This window comes from Harpia harpyja, chromosome Z (genome assembly GCF_026419915.1).
Source record: "Harpia harpyja isolate bHarHar1 chromosome Z, bHarHar1 primary haplotype, whole genome shotgun sequence".
Taxonomy (NCBI): domain Eukaryota; kingdom Metazoa; phylum Chordata; class Aves; order Accipitriformes; family Accipitridae; genus Harpia; species Harpia harpyja.
Window position 1 is genome coordinate 69,979,765 of NC_068969.1, and position 15,869 is coordinate 69,995,633.

Consider the following 15,869-nt stretch of genomic DNA (forward strand, 5'->3'; position numbering starts at 1 on the left):
TTCTGTTTCTCAAGAAGTGATACAGTAGTGGGAGCCAGCACTTGGGAGAGAGAGAGAGAGGGAGGGAGGCAGTAACGGAGAAACTGATGGGGGAAAAAATAGATCAGTATGAGGGAGAAAGAAGGAAAAAAGATGCTGAGGCCCTGATCCAGACAAACGCAAATCCCTCTGCTGGCATCTCAGTCATTTTAAAAGCTGCATTGGTTCAAGTGATTTTCACGTAAACTACAGACTTCGGCTAAAAGTTGGGTTTTTTTAAAAAAAGAAAAAGTGGAACCTTTTACACTCTTGATTTGCACCACCCTAACAAATTACAACTAGTCTTGAGATGGTGAGAAAACCAGTTTTCACATTCAGAGTTACACTTGAACTGAAAGAGACTAAAGTTTAAAGGATAAATATTAGACATACATCCAAGCTTAGTACTTCATAACTAACTCTTTTGTCTCTTACCAGAAAGCATCAATATAAAATAATCTATTTGAATGTAATTACTTATGAAGAGCTCATATAAGGTGCATTTTCAAGTTTTGATAAATAAGTGTACAACATGATTAAAACTGATTTTGCAAACAGATTCTGAGAGACTAATTTTGTCCACAGAGACAATAGTTATCAAAAAAATCACCAGTATTTCACAGAATAAATATTTAATTTTATCTGAAACATTTCTAGTTAAAGGGGTTTTTTTTTTCTAAATTCCTTTTATTATTTTACAGTGTGACATCCTCACACACAAACTTTAAAAAATGGCTGAAAAAGCATCTGGTCTGAGAAACTAACAGAGTTTGCAATCTTTTACAGGTACACACAGGTTTAAGCATCAAAAGAACACAAAAAATTATTGAATTCATCCACAGCATGTATGCAGATTTATGTTTCTAAAGTCAGCTCACTGTTTTGTTCTAATTTTATATTATTTCCTTAAATTCCAAAATAAATACAGATCTAGAAATTTAACTGGGTTATTTCAATAGTCAATTTTATCTCTTGAGCAGTTTCAGTAGTTTCAATGAACTTGGATCAGGATGGAAATAACCTTTCAGATAGTTCATAAAGTCACACTTGAGGGGTTTTTTTGTATCAGATATTTTAAAATTAATAGATACTGACTACTGCTTCTTTGAACAAATTTCATGTCTGTCTTTATGCAACCATTTTAGATTAAAGCTTGAAACATAGAAATTAGGCCATGGCATTGGAAAGCAGACTTCACAGGTGGATTTCTTTGCTTGGATAATACAGGTCTTGATAACACTTTAAGAATACATGAAAATATTCCTACCAATCCATGCATTGTTTAGAAAATAGATATTAAGCATATAGTTTAAACAACCCTGTTTGTTGAAGACCAAAATATAGCAAAAACATCCTGTTCTTATATAGCACTATTTTGGCCATGGAATCACTCATCTTTTTAAAAAGATGTCCAGCTTTAAAGACAAAATTAATCCCAAGAACTTTAATGAAGTTATGTTTTTGAAAAACTAAGGTTTCAGCTAGGCAGGAGCCCCTAACTGCATTTTTTCTGGATAGTGTAACAGACTGCCAACAATAGAAGTGGGCAACCTTATGACAGGCTAAAACAGAAAAACATAAAAGTGTTAAAGCACAGGATGGGCTCAGGATCTGAATGTCGAAATGCACTCTCTAGACCTTTTCATATGACATTAAGTTCAGAAAACATTTTGCAATCCAGTTCTGCCTCTACAAATTCGTCTTACTAAGTTTTGTACTATCACAACTAAAGCGATAGTGCTAACAAAAATCCGAACCCATCTCAGTATTCCTTTCAAGTTTGTAACAACATCTTCTTGTTCCCAGCAAACATGGAAAAATGGGTTAGTACTCTGACATAAAAACAAGACCAAATACTAGTCTAAACATGCCAGCTGACTTTTTTGTGTTAATCTTTACATCATGGCAGCAACTCACACACCCAGACTGCTCAGGAGTTGCTCCTTCCCTTGATCAGCAAGTAACCTCCCAACCGGGTTAACTGTATTAGATCATTTTAGCAGCATTTGCTAGTCAAAAGGTTTAGTTTTCTCCAAGGTACATTTCCATCCTTCTCCAAACATTTAGTATCTTTATCAGTTGGGGTGCTGCAACATCAAAATATTGGGGGGAGAATATTATTCAAGAGGGAAAGACAGCACCAATCTCCAGAGAGGAGATAAACAGTTCAGAAGAGAACTGGATTTTATCAAATATTTTATTAAAATATTCATTTTTCTTGATAATAGCTGAGAACTTTTCCCATGGCTTTCAAAATACCGTTTTTAACCATCTATATTTAGAAGTGTATGCACCCATGTTTCTCATTTGAAGACACATTGAAATGCAACATTATGAGGCAAAGTCTCAGGAAACCATGCCTAGCACATTCCCTTCTCTGCTGGAAGAGTTGCTTTTCTATTCTGCAGGTTTCCCTTACAGGGTCAGACAGGCATCTACACAGGTTTTGAGGATGCTTCCTCACAAACCACTGTACAGCATCATATTCCAAACAACTGATTAATTCTGGTGTATGGGAAAAAAATGACGGTTTGCTGGGAGGGTGCACCACATCTTCTGATACCTCAATGAGTGCCTCTGTAAAGTGCTGCACTGTGCTGCAGGGAGCAACCAGCACATTCAGAGGCAGCTCAGATACCCGCTGCCTGTGCAGCCTAGAACACCGCCACTCTTGTCAATGCCTTACTTTGCTACAAATGCAGTATCTGTAATACTTATAAAATTTGTTTATATTTAAATACATATATTTCCTTTCTTTCCTTCAAATAAAAAGAAACCAATGCTTCATCACAAAAAGTATCACTTGTCTCACACTGCTCCCATTGAAGATAGTGTTAAATCTCCCACTAACCTCAACAGCAGCAGCACCTGGCCATCAAGTACTCTTGAAAAATTGTAACCTTCATCTCTAGTGTCTTGAGAACACATACAAGAAGGATCAAGATGTTCCCTTGTGTGTGTCATAACACTTTTTGCAAGAGATGTCACCATTCCTTGAGTTTAATGAGCTGTGACATTTGGTGGTGAAATCAAACCTGTTGCTATAAAGGTTCCTACTATGCAAGCTCTGATGGAGCAAGCAATTGAAGATTTAGATGGATTTTCTTTTTCTCCTTCATACTGTAGTACAAAAGAAAAAAAAAACTAAATTACATTCTCTTGTTTTCCAAGTTGTGTTTTCTTAAACAACGCATCTCACAGCCTTGGCTTCCCTTAGTGTCTCACTCTCTTCGAACCTCAAGCATACACCAGACAAATGTGACAGCATTTGAAATCCCACAAGGCATTTTCAGCTGGGATGGAGGCCAGAGTGTAAAGTGGGTTTTAAAACACTCCAGCTGCTGCTCTCATCCACAGAACTTTTCTTGTTCCTCCACCATGGTATGGCTATTAACTTCTTTTTCTGTGGCCAGAGAGGTGGACAGCAGACTTGTTGGATGGGTGGATGGCTGGTTGCCCAAGCAGGGTCCCCCAGCTCGACACCTCCGAGCAGCCCTGCTCTCACCAACCCCTCACTGAGCCTACATTCACTAAGCAAGGAAAAGGACATTTGTCACCAGGAGGTGGTTTTCCACAGCAGCATTGGTGCTTCTTGGGCTTGATTTTAAGGGCAGAGGCTGGGTGGTGTGAGTGGGAAGCAAGGGTGGAGGAGAGGGAGGAGGAAGACTTCAAAAATATCAGAAATATCAGTTCAGCTTAAAAACACCTCAGAAATCAAATTAGCGAGGAGAAAAATAGAAATCACTAGGGGCACAAAAAATTGGATTAGTTTAGCCTGCTAATCTATAATAAGAGGTATGGACAGAGTTGTTCAGGAAAATTCTTAGTGGGAAACCTTAAGAATTCATAACTGAAGGCAGCTGTGCCATTTGGAATGTTTCCTGGCTCAAAAATGACAAAATCCAGAAAGCACTGACTGACAGCCAATGCAGGACTTCCTGAAGCAAACAAAAAAGAATCACAATTTCATATTCATGATAAAGTTTTTAATCTCTGCAGGCAAGGAAAAAATACTTTTCTTTCACCAAAGTATTAAAAAGATACTATACACCTTCCTCCTCCTCTTTACTCACAAGTATGTTAACTAGGTGATTTACAAATCATCAGCAAATACAACGTAACTTGTTCACATGTTTTGAATGAGAAGAAACTAAGGGACTGGAGGTTGGCCATGAAGAGCTTTTGTCTCTGTGCTGATTTTGACTGGGGTAGAGTTAATATTTTCCATAGTGGCTTGTATGGGGCTATGTTTTAGATTTGTGATGAAAACAGTGTTGGTAATGCCAAGACATTTTATTTACTGCTGAGCAGTGCTTACACAGAGTCAAGGCCTTTTCTGCTTCTCACCCCACCCCACCAGCGAGTAGGCTGGGGGTGCACAAGAAGTTGGGAGGGGACACAGATGGAACAGCTGACCCCAACTGACCAAAGGAATTTTCCAGACTATATGATGTCATGCTCAGCATATAAATCTGGGGAAAGAAGAAGAAAGGGGGGGGGACATTCGGAGTTACAGCATTTGTCTTCCCAAGTAATCATTACATGTGATGGAGCCCTGTTTTCCTGGGGACAGCTGAACACCTGCCTGCCGATGGAGTGGTGAATGAATTCCTTGGTTTGTTTTGCTTGCATGCATGGCTTTTGCTTTGCCTATTAAACTGTCTTTATCCCAACCCACGAGTTCTCACTTACTTGTCCTATTCTCTCCCCCATGGCACCAGAGGGGAGTGAGCGAGCAGCTGTGTAGGGCTTAGTTGCCGGCTGGAGTGCTAAAGGTATTGACTGATGAACTGAAGTTTTCCTATACAATGTAAAAAGTAAAATCAAAGATACTGCATTCTCTAAACCAGTTTCCACATAATTTCAAAACTTGCACCTCTATAGCAACATGCACTCTTCCCAGATTCAGCTGAGATTTTTTAGTTCAAAATAGAATTCGTTTAATTTTAAATATTACTTTGGGACACTGCTGCAGGGAATAATGATTTCAGGCTTGAGGGTAGATGCTGCTCCCATAACAAAACTCTTCTTGAATTTAGTGGCCTGTGGCATGAGGATCAGACCCACTAGTCTGCATTTTTCACTTCAACAAGACAAGCTGCCTGTGTCAGAGTACATCTGAAGTAGCCGATTTACAATAACAAAAAATTTATATTAATATTGTTTCTACTGCCTAACCCTCTGGCTGCATTACAGCACAGGGCTCATTATATTTAATAGACTAAAAGTAAATAAATCGTGTAGATAGTAAATCTAACTTAATTACTGAGTAAAATGAAGATATCAGGGGGGAAAAGTTTGGGATTATTAAATTATTTGTGTGTGGTAAAGGCAAGAGATAATTCTATGCATCTCACACAAATGTCAATAGAAGTATGTAATTAACAGATGCCTGATCATATATTTTGTTTGCTTAGGCTGTGTTTTGGAAAAGTTTAGTTAATAAATGCCAGTGACTAATACTCATACATTCCAGTTATGCAAAGCTTTTTTCAAATCTATGTAATCTAGTAATATTTCAAGTCTATGAATTGAAAAGTTATCAGATAAATACTGGTATATTAGAACTACTAAAACAAAATCTTTTGTCATAAAGGAAACAAAGTGGTCCAGTACGTCACAACAAAGGCCAGAAACAAACATTACTAGCACTAGAAAAAGCCAGATCTTAGCTTTTCAGTGCAAACATTTCTAACACTGATCAACCATGCAGCATGAGATAAAACCCACTCTAGAGCAAGTTCTGCTCAGCACCAAACTAGGACTGATTATTTCAGATGATGCTACAAGCTAACAGTAACTTTCACAGATCATTCTTTACAGTAGATCTTCTATGTTAGGGGAAAAACAAAAACTAAAAACTTAAAAGGAATTCAGTTGTTTTCTTTTTTGTGTCTACAGAAACTCCAGCAGAGTTGTATTAATGAGCAACTTGCAGGAAGGCAGAGAAAGGCACAACATGAATTTAACTGTTTGCATCATTTTACAAACTATACTTAAAGTACAGATAAGGTTTTCCCAGAGAAACAAATACATTGGATCCTTTCTAAATTCCCAGAGTGGCTCAGGGAAAAAGCTATCTGTATTAAACAAGTGTCCAATTCTTAGAGTTCAGCCAACCTACATAATCCAACAAAAAACCTTTTCAAGAATTTACAGTAAACTGGGAGGCATTGTACATTTATAGAGGGAAGAAAACTCAACAAGCAGAAAAATGTTAGGTGTGAATGAATACTCACCATTTCCAAGTAGTACATTCTGTCAACATGGATGTTAGGCAATCTATTACTGGCACATGTTTCATGTGTTGACATACATATGAATGTATGTATCAACTGATAAATCACTATCAGGAATAAAGCTATTAGTAGGCAATGACAACTTGCAGAAGCAGAGAATAGTACAGACTAGATTCACAATTTAAAAAATAACATTTATGTGAGAAGTGCCACACCTTGTAGCACAGGTGATTGCAGACAGAATATTAATTTGCAAAGGGGCTGAGCCTTCAGGATCATTAGAGATAGAAGCAGAGATAACTGGCTGAGGGATCATAGAAGCAGAAGAAAAATCACTGTGAAGTGGAAACCACAGATATAAATGAAAAATTTATCCAAAAATAAGAAATCAAAACCAAATCTTAAATATCTTTTGCACAGAGATGCTTTAAAGCATATTTTAGTAGGAGTTCTAGGAATACTAAATAAAAAAAAAAATTTATTCAACAGCCAAAAAAACTCACCAAAACACCCACAGCTATAGGCCTTTAATTGTTTAAAATTATGTGATGTGCTTTTTTTCACTTTTTAATCTTCTACACAGGAAATGTAAGATACACTGTAGAGATTTCTTTTTTTGAACTGAAGCAAAATAAATGTAAGAATGTAAGAACACAAGTATCTTTTTTAAAATTCTCTCAAAAATTGGTTCTTCTTCTACCTTACTAACACTAAGACTTGTCCCACTTTGCCCCCAGTTATGAAAGACAGACTTAAAAATCCAAACACACACACAGAGCACCCCCCCCCACCCCCCACCCCCGGGGAAAAAAAAAAAAAAAAAAAAAAACAACTTCCAGTAGTACTGTTGCTAATAGTTCCCACACAAGTTTTTCCAAGGTGTGGCTCTAGGTCGAAACTCCTTTTAAAATAGTTTAAAATAATTTCAAGGTCAGAGGCTTCAATCCTACCATTTGTAGGATTACAGTAATCATATTATTCATAAACTTGTCACAAATTTTCCCCAATAAGAGCATCAATTCTTAAGGCACATTTATATCATTATAGTCCTCTCAGAAACTAAGATGTCTTCAGATGAGCTCCCCTAACCAGAAAGAACAGGTTCAATTAAATAACTTCTCTGAGCAGCAAAGGACATTACCCAGAACACCGTGCTTGCTGATACCAGCTCTAATATCCCCATTTCCAAGAATTCGGATTAGAAGATTCCTGTATTACTTTTACCCCTTCCCCTCAAAGGCAATGACTTGTTGATGTCAGAAGTTTTAAAATAATTTTTTCTAGATCTAAAAGCAGCTACTGTCTTTAAAATCTTGTACATTTGGGGATTTAAAGAAGGTTACTGAAGCAGACAAATTGCTGATGACTGCCTGCAGCCCAGTAAGGCTCCAGGCAGTTTGAAACTGAACAGGAAGGGTCACACCTGGGATAGGTAACATGGGACTTTTATTAGGTAAAACAACTTGAACGAACTTGAAAGAATTGTAATCATTCAAGCTGCTTGAACAAACAAGATCTGTACAGAAGTACATATCAAAATCTTTATCCAAACTAACATTTTGGCTACAGCATAAAACATTCAAACTTGGGATACAGCCACTCATAGTGTTAGAAACAAATCTGTAACAAATTCAGAAAAAAAAAAATACAGAAAAAGACAAGCCAGTCAACTCCATTGGTGACAGTCCTGAGGATAATTGTTTCCAAAATATTTCTCTAGGAGATTAAATGTCAGATACACAGAGCACCTTACAGCAGTTGTAGTTCTCTCACATTCAGAAACACAAGCCTGAAAAATCTTGCCCAAGCTAATTAGATTTTAGGAGACAGATTCCACAGACACCAGAAGACCCGCTCAGGCATGTTACTAGAAGATCTTTTGTTTTGTTAGTGAGGAGTAGATCCTCTGAGATTGACAAAACAAACCCTTCCCATCAATGTCTCCCAAGACAGCAGAGATACTTAAAGCTGGCCTACCACACATTTGCATTAACCTAAGTCACAACAGGTGGTTTTGTCATCATATTTCATGGTGAAGTGACTTTTCTCCCTTTTACACAAAGTTTAGCATTAGGAACATCAATTTGTAATGTAAATCACAACACTTTCTACTCAGCCACAAGCATTTGAGCCCACTGTTCCCAGAAGTATCATCCCAAGTCACAGACTACTGTAAAATCCTGGGAATGAAAAAATGAGACCTTGGCCATCCCACTGTTTTCAGTTTTGTGCAAAAGAGTTCAGATATCCTGCAGCAGGGTAAGAAAGAGGGCTCTGTACCCTTCCAACATTGATTTCAATGCCAGTTAGGGTATTAAAAGGATGGTACTTGTGCCTGGGCTGCACTGAGCTATTTCAGTGGTGCAACAGTGTAATAAATCCAGCTTAATTTATAGGTTACATTTGACTTACAGCTAACACTTGTTACTGACAAAACTTCAATTTGTACTGCAAGTACTTTAGAGACTATATTTTCCACTACTTATTTTTAACATGCAGGACAAAAAGCTTGAGCTACAGAACAGAAACCACTGCTGCAGCAGCAGACAGAGCCCACTTGTGAATCAGCTTGACATTTGCTCTAGACAGCTATTTCAGAGCACTGCTGTTTAACTTTCGGCCACATGATTAGACTCATAATAAGTATTTACAGAGGGAGCCTCTGGTGGCTTTACATCACGTCCAGAGCAGATAAATGACAGGTATTTCTGCATCAAATTTGCCAGTGAAATATTTTGCAGTCTTTGCAGTGATGGAGACAAGGGGAAAGAATGAAAATGCCCCTTCCCAACCAGTTTCTCCAGTCTTGCTCTCAATCATTTTTGAGAGTTTGACATTTCATTATCAAATCTGTCAACTACAATTTTATTAGTCAGCAAAGCCTCAGTCAGCAAAGCTAGTCTGGTAAGTTTGGCATTATGAAGTGTTAGATAGTGCTTCACCTTATGGAACTGTAAATATCAATGTTACTCTTGCCAGCTTTTCTAAATTGAATACGACAGCTTCGATTTTTTATGTGAGGTATAATACAATGTCAGGTTGAACAGCTGGATAGGCTAGAGCTTTAACTGCTTACAAAGTTTTCCAAAATATTAAATCAGAAATTTATTTACAATATAAGCTATTTTCTTTCCAGTTGTAGTAAAAAATCTCAAAGCTGGAATAGATCTCATTTTAAAAAATAACGATATACTTGTGCAAGTTGGGGTTGTGTGTATATGTGTATACACATTTATAACATATGGGGCGGAGGGGGCCTTGCATGTATCCATATATACGTGAGTGTGTGTGTGTGTGTGTGTGTGTATACAACCTATCATACACACATGCACAGAAATCACTGAAAGTAGGTGTTTGGGGTTGTTTTTTGGTTTTGGGGAGGGGGGGTAACTTCAATGAGGATTCAAGATGCCTGTCAACTTCCTGACTCAGCACCGTTCCACAACTTCCTGTAAAATATTCTCAGCTTTTTTCCAGTCTGAAATCAAACATAGAATAGGATAGGATAGGATAGGATAGGATAGAATAGAATAGAATAGAATAGAATAAAATAGAATAGTTCAGTTGGAAGGGACCTACAATGACTATCTAGTCCAACTGCCTGACCACTTCAGGGCTGACCAAAAGGTAAAACATATTATTAAGGGCATTATCCAAATGCCTCTTTTTAAGGCACTGACAGGCATGGGGTGTCAACCACCTCTCTAGGAAGCCTGTTCCAGTGCTTGACCACCCTCTTGGTAAAGAAATGCTTCCTAATGTCCAGTCTAAACCTACCCTGATGCAGCTTTGAGCCATTCCCATGCATGCTGTCGCTGGATCCCAGGGAGAAGGCATCAGCAGCTCCCTCTCGACTTCCCCTCCTCAGGAAGCTGCAGAGAGCAATGAGGTCACCCCTCAGCCGCCTTCTCTCCAAACTAGACAAACCCAGAGTCCTCAGCCGCTCCTCACAGGACATGCCTTCCAGCCCCTTCACTGGCTTTGTTGCCTTCCTCTGGACACGTTCAAGTACCTTAACACCCTTCTTAAACTGTGGGGCCCAGAACTGCACACAGTACTCCAGGTGAGGCCGCACCATCGCTAAATACAGCAGGATAATCACCTCTTTTGACCGGCTGGTCATGCTGTGTTTGATGAACCCCAGGATGCGGTTTGCCCTCCTGGCTGCCAGGGCACACTGCTGACTCACATTGAGCCTGCTGCCAACCAGCACCCCCAGATCCCTTTCTGCAGGGCTGAACTTCATGTGTACCAGTAAATGGTAAGTAAGAAATATAAATACTGTCACAGATTGCTCCCTGGATAAGGCTGTTTCACCCTTATAAATACCTGCAGTACCAGTGGATGGAAACTCTTTTACAGAAAAACCCAGAACTAAAATACAGCTCCTTCTTTCAACAGCACACCAACTCACTTTCCAATCTTCCTTTCCCTCTCCAGTCTACATTAATACAGGACAGTACTTTTCACCTTCAATTTTGAGCATTAGGAAACACTAGAGGGAAGGGATGTCATCCAGGGGGACCTTGGCCTGCTGGAGGAGTGGATCCATGCGAAACTCATGAAGTTCAACAAGGCCAAGTGAAAGGTCCTTCACCTGGCTCAGGGCAATCTCCCCAGTATCAGTACAGACTGGGGGTGAATTGATTGAGAGCAGCCCTGTGAAGAAAGACTTGGGGATATTTGTAGATTTAAAAATAGATATGAGCCAGCAAAGTGCACTTGCAGCCCAGAAAGCCAACCATATCCTGGGCTGCATCAAAAGGAGTGTGGCCAGCAGGTCGAGGGAGGCGATTCTCCCCCTCTACTCTGCTCTTGTGAGATCCTCATCCGGAGTACTGCATCCAGCTCTGGCATCCCCAGCACAAAACAGACATGGGCCTGTTTGTTAGAACAGGTCCAGAGGAGAGCCATGAAAATTATCAGAGTACTGGAACACATCTCCAGTGAAGAAAGGCTGAGACAATTGAGGTTGTTCAGCCTGGAGAAGAGAAGGCTCTGGGGAGACATTATAGCAGCTTTTCAATATATAAAGTGGGTTTATGAGGAAGACAAAGAGAGACTTTTTACCATAGCCTGTAGTGACACAACAAGGGGCAATGTTTTTGAACTGAAAGAGGATAGATTTAGATTGGATGTGAGGAGGAAATTTTTTACGATGATGGTGGTCATAATGCTGGAACAGGTTGCCTGGTGAAGTTGTGGATGCCCCATCACTGAAAGTGTACATCGTCAGGCTAGACAGGACTTTGAGCAACCTGATCTAATGAAAGATGTCCCTGCTTGTCACATGGGGGTTTGACTAGATGATCCTTGAAGGTCCCTTCCAACCCAAACCGTTCAACAAAAGCAGAACCTTGAGAAAGAGATTTTAAGTTCAAAAACCTTAACATAAATAATTTGTCAATCAATTAGGGAAACTGCAAAAATCCATACTATTCCAAATTTTCTATTCCTTTTCCTCTTCTCTCCAAAATGAAATTTGTCAGCTTAAAGAAAAAAATTCAAAGTGTAGCTCTGGTCCAAACAGGTCAGGGCTACCTACACAGCACATTCTGGCCTGTGCCCAAAGCACAAGCACATTTTGCCTAGATCTCCTAGGCTTGCAAAGACTCTTCCACATCCTTCAGGAAATGTATTTCTTTTCATTCCTTCAGGCCTGGGAGGACCTACTCTCTCAGCTGTGCAGGCATCACATGGCATTTGTGCCACTTTGGAGGAGTGGCAGCTGGTGATCAGCTTCCCACTGAGCAGGGTTCAATAAAAGTGACCCAAGAAACTCAGCCTGCTGCAGGAGACAAACACAGGTCACTTGGACAGCCTACTTTTAAGGACATTTTCATTGCGGGGCGGCGGGCTGCAGGTTAAGGAAAAGAAAGAGACTGACTAAAGCTCTAGACAGCTTCCTCTTCTACAAGGCAGAGCGGCATATATCCCAATACTACATCTTGGAAGGCCTGTATGTATCATAAGAGTCAAGTATTACATGATTCCACCTTCAATAAATATATAAAAGGTGTCTGCAGGGAAATTAAAATCTGTAGTCCTCTAGTTTCATGAAAAATTTCACTGCTGACAGAAAATCCTACACAGAAGTAGAATCTTTTACTGAACATCTGCACCCCCTGCTAACCTTGGCCACATTTACCAAGGATGATCACCATACTCGCCTCATAAATATTTACATGACCTATAAAAATGTTTATAGACTCACTCTCAATTCCAGTAGCATCTTAGAATACGTTCTGCAAAACATCTTAACCCATATAGTGCCCTGTAGCTTAATGGCTAGCAGTGCAAATTCTTGCCAACTATAAAAAATACAGATAAAAGATAATTGAGCAGTACAGCTGTGCCTGTCATTGGAATAGAATAAAGAGTTTTATCCAAATGATTTCTCTGAAGACATTTTGACAGTCATGATCTCACTTAAGAAATGCCCAGACTCATATACTATACTTTAGTTTCATCAGTGGAGAAACTGACCAATTATAAAATGGATATCCTTAGAAAAAAAGAACAAAAGTGAAATAATATTAATTTAAATTTTGTAAAAATACAGCTAACTGGTGCAACTCCTAGTGTGCCTGTGGAAAGCTGACCAACTTCGTTGGCTGCAGAGTTGCAGAGTCAGTTTGTTGGCCCTGAAAGGCTAACATTGCTTTCCTAGTGCTAGAATATCAGTAAGCATGGGTCATCATAGACAACAGTTTTTCTCCTGGAACTGCTGCCAAGAAAACTGCTCAGTAAATGCCAAGTCCTTTGATGCAAATCCTTCATAGTCCTATGTGAGTGACCATCAGCAATTTTGTGAGAGGTGACATTTAAAAAAAAAAATAAAAAGGAGAAACTAGGAAAAACAAAAGCTTTCAAACAGTTTATTGCAAATCAGACAATGATATTTGAAAAAAGAATGATCTCTGCATTATTACTTTTAAAGTCAATTAACAGAGCTTTATAGCAGCAGCTTGTGAGGTTAAGCCTGTGGAAGTCAAGTTTAAGACTGGCCTGGTATCTTCAAGAGACATCAGGAGGTTAAGTATATAGCTATTAGACAACTTAACTTTGCACAGCTGCAGCACTGCTGGTCACAATCTGGCTGGGGTGTACTTCATTTTTAAGAATATTTAAGAACAAGGGTATTACCTATTTTTTTTTTTTCAGTTCAAGTTAAACATAGATAAACTAAAAGCTGATTAGTTCACCTACCTGTAATTTCTTTTTTTTTTTTTTTTAGTTCATAGCCATAAATCACACTGAACAAAAAGCATTGATTTTAATAGTCACAAAGTGCCTATTCATGCCTCATTAGTAGGATGGAAAGATTAAGGGTAGCCAGTCCTATAATTAACAAGCATAGCAACCTCCCTGCTTTCCACATTTGTTAGAAGACTTATTCCAGATGGGCTCAAAATTAATGAAACACTAGTTAATAAGTGTATATCAACATGCCCTTCTAGTCTAGTTTTTTTTCATAATCCCTCAGCCTGTTGCTGTATTCCTGCATCCTTCACTGAGCTACTGGGATGCATTTTCACTTCTGTACAACCTGTCAATATCATCTTAAGACATTTTTCTTTCTGCTGTGAATATCATCCACAGCTTCAGTTCAGTACCATCTGCTATACACCTTAGAACTCCAAAACAAAAGCCTTTTCCTTCAAAACGGCAATCATTTGGAGGCAAAAAATCCCCTACTGCTTTGGTATAATTTGGAAAGCATCACACAATCACAAATTTCGTTTAATGTTTCTCTGCTGACTATTTTACTTACATTTTTTTCCTTCATTTTTATTAGCATTTTGAGCTTGCTAGATGGAATGCTCTCTTTTCCTGCTAATTTGAAAGTGATAAAACATGAAGAAGAGACAGCATAAGGAGGGCATGTTAAATTTTCTGTGCTGCTCATACTCTCTGTTGTTTGGATGTTTACTAAGAATGGCCTCCTTTCTGGAAACCTTTGTCCTCAGTTCTCCAGTTTTTAAGGGTAAATTGCAGTGCTGAACTGGCAACTGGTTTGAAGACAACTGAGTGAAGACAAGGATAGGTAAATTATTTTTTATGTCCTTTGAAACAATGTTTAGAAATGTACTCAGGTTTGATCAGTCTGAAAAGAAATTATCTGTTTCAGAAATTTGCCTCAAGTTTGAAAAAAAACCTTTCACAACATTGTAAAATATTCTAAATTGAAGAAATAAAGTGTAGCCACATTTTCAAAAATGCTTCTGAGGCAGCTTTATCATGGCTCTGGGCTAAGGCAACACTAAGCCTTGTGGAGCCAGAGGCTCAGCATCTGAGATGTGTGTACTTCAGATAGTGGTACAGGTACATAAATTGTATCTAAACAAGTGAGTTTGCACCAGAAACATCTAGCAGTGACTGCACAGAGCTTCTTATGATAAGCAGGGTAAACCAGTCTGTAAGTTAAACCAGAATGGGAAAGGACTGATTCCAGTACCCTAGGTGGCTCAGCTAGCTCTTGTTTCTTCTACAGTCTGCACTGTAACCCATCCACAGACAAACTGAGGACTTGGGAGCTTTGTTTAGTTTTCATTAGTACCCGAAGCATATCCTAGTGCTGTATCTGTGTGCATACAGAGATTTTGCCTGTTCCACAGTTCAGCATCACAGAGCACAAATACTCACTAGACTAGACTGCACTGCTGCTAAATTAGCAGTGTTGCCAGCACATGGCACGTCAGTGTGGCCAAATATCCCACACAATTTCATTTTCTTTTTTTTTTGCTTATTTATGCAAAAAATTACTAAAGGAAAAATTAAACAAAAAATTACTCCAGTTTTGCTGAAAACATAACTAGATTCCTGGCTGCTTTTGTCAATTCCTGACTGAAAGTACACTATACTTTTTTATATTATAAAAAGAGAAGAGCATAACATGATTATGAATTAATGCATTGTCTGAGGAGATATGACTGGCTAAGCTGACCTTGTCTACTTGAAAATAACCAGAACTGTAGTTATGGTCCAGCAAACATACTTTCAAAAAGCCAACAGTAGTCAAGTGCATTTGGACACAACATACATAAATCATAACAGCATAATTTACATGAGGCTTTCCCCACCCCCCCCATAGATACCATAGAAGAATGTAGTTTGACAGAAAAAGTCAATGAAATAAAATTCCAGGAATCACTGCACAGTAACTGAAACCTACAATAAGGTCAAACAGCTAGTATGAGATGACAAATAAAATTATCTCTGTTTGAAATGACTGCTCTAGATTTCCCCAGCTGTCACAGTGTAGAAATAGCAAAGATATTCCTCATTATTTTTTTATTCTTGGTTGGTTGGTTGGTTTGTTGGTTAATTGGTTGGGTTTTTGTTAGACAGCAACTCTGCTACAACATAGAATTAAGAGTTTTGTACCTAATCTTGATCTGTGCCACATCACATACAGGTTGGTAAGTCTGAATAAGCATCATAGAATCATAGAATCACAGAATGGTTTGAGTTGGAAGGGACTTTAAAGATCATTTAGTTCTAACCCCACTGCCATAGGCAGGGACACCTTCCACTAGACCAGGTTGGTCAAAGCCCCATCCAACCTGGCCTTGAACGCTTCCAGGAGTGGGGTATCCACAACTTCCCTGG